A 5,158-nucleotide genomic window follows, 5' to 3' on the forward strand; every position below is an offset into this window, starting at 1 on the left:
TGAAGAGCACCTGACAGGGGAAACGTGGGTTTATCTACAGCTGCTGTGTCACCCCTTCTGCTAACTGTACCCGACAGTCTGGGTCATCCTCGTTCAGGTGTTGGAACAGCTGAATTTTGTACGGGTGTCGTTTGTTCAAATGTTCAAATGTGTGAGAAATCTTGTAGGACTTAACTGATAAGGTCATCAGTCCCTAAGCTTACACACTACTTAACCTAAATTATCCTAAGGACAAACACGCACACCCATGCCCGAGGGAGGATTCGAACCTCCACTGGGACCAGGTGTCATTTGTGCTGTGATAAAATTCGCAGTATGGAGGTACGGCTAACCCCACATTCTTGTGTCCGTTGCGGACTCTTGCTAAATGATGCCAACATGCTCACTGTTGTTGCTTCATAGGTGGCGGATTTTGGTCTTCCAGTCTTAGGTTTATCTGTGACAGAACCTGTTGCTCGGAATTTGGCCAAAAGCTTGGCAAATGCGCTGTGAGTGGTGGGCTAGCTGGTTAGGTGACGACTGTTGAAATCCTCAGCAATGACCTGTGTGCTTCTTTCTCCTGTTATCAATATGATTTCCATGCGTTCTTCATGTGTTACGGGCATTTTGTAGCCTGTAAATAAGGAAACAATGATTAAAACGTTTGCATGAATAAATGATACCTAACAGTTAAACACATGTAACATATCAGGCATGGGATAGTCACTTTGCAACGTTTCAGACTCCATTTTATGACTTCTCAGTACGTAATACGTATCCGAGCATCCCATTGCTGCCATAAGTAATTGGCTATAACCTGAGAAAGAAAGAAGCTATTTTTAAAATAACAACGGCATTCTTTTTCTGGTGAAACTCTCTATCTGTCTGATATGTCACATGACCACATTCCCATTTGAAATTTTGGAGTTGAATCCAAGATGGCGGCTTTCAAGATGGCCGCCATGTTGGTGGCATAGCCTATAAAGTTTCCCCCTTCCCGTTCCTCTTGTGTAGGGACTCTGTTTCCTTGTTTGCTGCTCCATTTGGATTTTATCAGGGTGTTTCCGAACTTTTGGACCACCCTGTAGAACACACTTGTTTCCATTGCTTGGACTTCTCCTTTGTTTTGGGTCACAGTTATACATCCAGCGGTTAGCCATGGTGGTTCGGAAGCTAAGGAACTATACGTTATTCGCCTGACATAGTTGCAACTCTTCATCTGCTTTCTCTGTTTGGCGGGGCTTCTGAATGGCTCCCAGGTTTCGGGGAACTAAGGGGAGTCAACATTTTCCATATTGAAAATGTTGCACAAGATGCAAAAATTTACGGTTTCGACCCCGTCCGAGGTTGATGCAGAGCTTCACATGAACTCAGAGATCCATAGACATCGCCCGCAGCCAACACTGCCACACGTGACGGTTGCCGTACAGCATTATACTGAGTGTAGGCCTCAGATGTGAGCGTACTGCTGTGCGCCCACCTTCTGAGAATCATGTTCGCCACCGGCAGATTTAGGCGATACGAGAATTGGAACTGTGCGCTTTTTATCGTCCGTGTGCATTTTACCAGCTGTGTGCGTTTTATCAATTGAACTTTTATCAAGACACCTTTACAGTGCAGTGCCTTTTATTCTGCGACTTCATCTAATGTAACATGGTAGTTGTACAGCAAGTTCCGTAAGATCAGATGATGACAGGGTAAGATTATTGAAATTGGTTGTCTCAGAACAGTAAAAGCACAGCACAGCAAGTATACTTTCCAACTTAAAAGCTAACACAGTTTTCCATCAGAACCATGTGAATCTTCTGGCTGCTCCCCATTTCCTCGCATGCAGTGTTCAGGATCAATTCTATTTGCACGTACAGCAGCTAGACAATGCCTAGCATCTGTTACAAAATACGAGCCGTTGAGCTAACCAGGACAGCTGAAAACGTACGAGCAGCAGTTGTCCTCGGTATTTCTCTGACCAATAATAAGAGGTAGGAAGTCGTAAAACATTCGTTGCGGGATTCTGCAGGGCCATTAAATGGACGCAGTTTTAAAAATGGACAGAAAGCTGGCTTATTCCGTTAAGAATTTTTCCTGTCAGCCAGGAACACAGGAAGGTCACTGAACTTCGCCTTGGCACTGCAAAGAAAGCCGCCATACTCTCACCACCATACAGTCAATGAAATTAAATTTATTGCTATAGATGGTCCCGTATTTCCTAATAAGGTCAATAATAAATTACAAAATAACCCACGTGCAGAACATAGTTACTCAGAATTACCATTAATTTCTAGATTCTAATAACCTCATACCGGAGACTCGATTGGGACTTGGTATTGAAAAGTGCTGACTCCCATAACACAACGGAAAATAAAATAAAATCAGTTGCCCAGCAGAAATTGCAAGTAATTTGTAGAACGCAGTAGAATCCTAAATAAAATGCTTTCTATCCAGCTAACGTCAGACGCTGCTGCAGATAGTTTACAACGGCCGTACACAGCTTTACGCGACTCTACTCTGTTAGTAAGCATAGCGTACTTTTATCGTCATTTGTTACGAGTGGCTGTTAGGACTAGCAAAACTGTATGACCGTTGAATTGATTTTGCAATGTATAAATACGGAACTGTAAAGAATAACAAACTTTCCATTGTCATAGTCAGCCGCTCGTGGACTTCTGGTTAGCGTTGCTGTGTCTCGGTTACCGGGGCCCGGGTTCCATCCCCCGCAGGTACGGGGCTCTTTCTCTGCTTGAGACTGGCTGCATGTGTGTTGTCTTCATCATCGACGGAACTGGTGTCAAATAAATAGACCTCCACTAATTCGCCAAACACCCGAATAAGGGATCTGTCCATCGAAAGTGGCGTACCAATGTTTTACGTTTTGTGACTGTTTAAATTCGAACTGAATTGTCAGATAAATACTTTTTTTTTTTGGTCATCAGTCTACTGACTGGTTTGATGCGGCCCGCCACGAATTCCTTTCCTGTGCTAACCTCTTCATTTCAGAGTAGCACTTGCAACCTACGTCCTCAATTATTTGTTTGACGTATTCCAATCTCTGTATTCCTCTACAGTTTTTGCCCTCTACAGCTCCCTCTAGTACCATGGAAGTCATTCCCTCATGTCTTAGCAGATGTCCTATCATCCTGTCCCTTCTCCTTATGAGTGTTTTCCACATATTCCTTTCCTCTCCGATTCTGCGTAGAACCTCCTCATTCCTTACCTTATCAGTCCTCCTAATTTTCAACATTCGTCTATAGCACCACATCTCAAATGCTTCGATTCTCTTCTGTTCCGGTTTTCCCATAGTCCATGTTTCACTACCATACAATGCTGTACTCCAGACGTACATCCTCAGAAATTTCTTCCACAAATTAAGGCCGGTATTTGATATTAGTAGACTTATCTTGGCCAGAAATGCCTTTTTTGCCATAGCGAGTCTCCTTTTGATGTCCTCCTTGCTCCGTCCGTCATTGGTTATTTTACTGCCTAGGTAGCAGAATTCCTTAACCTCATTGACTTCGTGACCGTCAATCCTGATGTTAAGTTTCTCACTGTTCTCATTTCTACTACTTCTCATTATCTTCGTCTTTCTCCGATTTACTCTCAAACCATACTGTGTACTCGTTAGACTGTTCATTCCGCTCAGCAGATCATTTAATTCTTCTTCACTTTCACTCAGGAAAGCAATGTCATCAGCGAATCGTATCATTGATATCCTTTCACCTTGTATTTTAATTCCACTCCTGAACCTTTCTTTTATTTCCATCATTGCTTCCTCGATGTACAGATTGAAGAGTAGGGGCGAAAGGCTACAGCCTTGTCTTACACCCTTCTTAATACGAGCACTTCGTTCTTGATCCTCCACTCTTATTATTCCCTCTTGGTTATTGTACATATTGTATATCACCCATCTCTCCCTATAGCTTACCCCTACTTTTTTCAGAATCTCGAACAGCTTGCACCATTTTATATTATCGAACGCTTTTTCCAGGTCGACAAATCCTATGAAAGTGTCTTGATTTTTCTTTAGCCTTGCTTCGATTATTAGCCGTAACGTCAGAATGTCCTGTCTCGTCCCTTTACTTTTCCTAAAGCCAAACTGATCGTCACCTAGCGCATTCTCAATTTTCTTTTCCATTCTTCTGTATATTATTCTTGTAAGCAGCTTCGATGCATGAGCTGTTAAGCTGATAGTGCGATAATTCTCGCACTTGTCAGCTCTTGCCATCTTCGAAATTGTGTGGATGATGCTTTTCCGAAAGTCAGATGGTATTTCGCCAGATTAATATATTCTACACACCAACGTCAATAGTCGTTTTGTTGCCACTTCCCCCAATGATTTTAGAAATTCTGATGGAATGTTATCTATTCCTTCTGACTTATTTGACCGTACGTCCTCCAAAGCTCTTTTAAATTCCGATTCTAATACTGGATCCCCTATCTCTTCTAAATCGACTCCTGTTTCTTCATCTACATCAGACAAATCTTCACCCTCATAGAGGCTTTCAATGTATTCTTTCCACCTATCTGCTCTCTCCTCTGCATTTAACAGTGGAATTCACGTTGTACTCTTAATGTTACCACCGTTGCTTTTAATGCCACCAAAGGTTGTTTTGACTTTCCTGTATGCTGAATCTGTCCTTCCGACAATCATATCTTTTTCGATGTCTTCACATTTTTCCTGCAGCCATTTCGTCTTAGCTTCCCTGCACTTCCTATTTATTTCCTATTTCTATATTCCTGATTTTCCCGGAACATGTTTGTACTTCCTCCTTTCATCAATCAACTGAAGTATTTCTTCTGTTACCCATGGTTTCTTCGCACCTACCTTCTTTGTACCTATGTTTTCCTTCCCAACTTCTGTGATGGCCCTTTTTATAGATGTCCATTCCTCTTCAACTGTACTGCCTACTGCGCTATTCCTTATTGCTGTATCTATAGCGTTAGAGAACTTCAAACGTATCTCGTCATTCCTTAGTACTTCCGTATCCCACTTCTTTGCGTATTGATTCTTCGTGACTAATGTCTTGAACTTCAGCCTACTCTTCATCACTACTATATTGTGATCTGAGTCTGTATCTGCTCCTGGGTACACCTTACAATCCAGTATCTGATTTCGGAATCTCTGTCTGACCATGATGTAATCTAATTGACATCTTCCCGTATCTCCCGACCATTTGCAAGTATA

Source organism: Schistocerca cancellata, chromosome 3 (assembly GCF_023864275.1).
Source record: "Schistocerca cancellata isolate TAMUIC-IGC-003103 chromosome 3, iqSchCanc2.1, whole genome shotgun sequence".
NCBI classification, from domain to species: domain Eukaryota; kingdom Metazoa; phylum Arthropoda; class Insecta; order Orthoptera; family Acrididae; genus Schistocerca; species Schistocerca cancellata.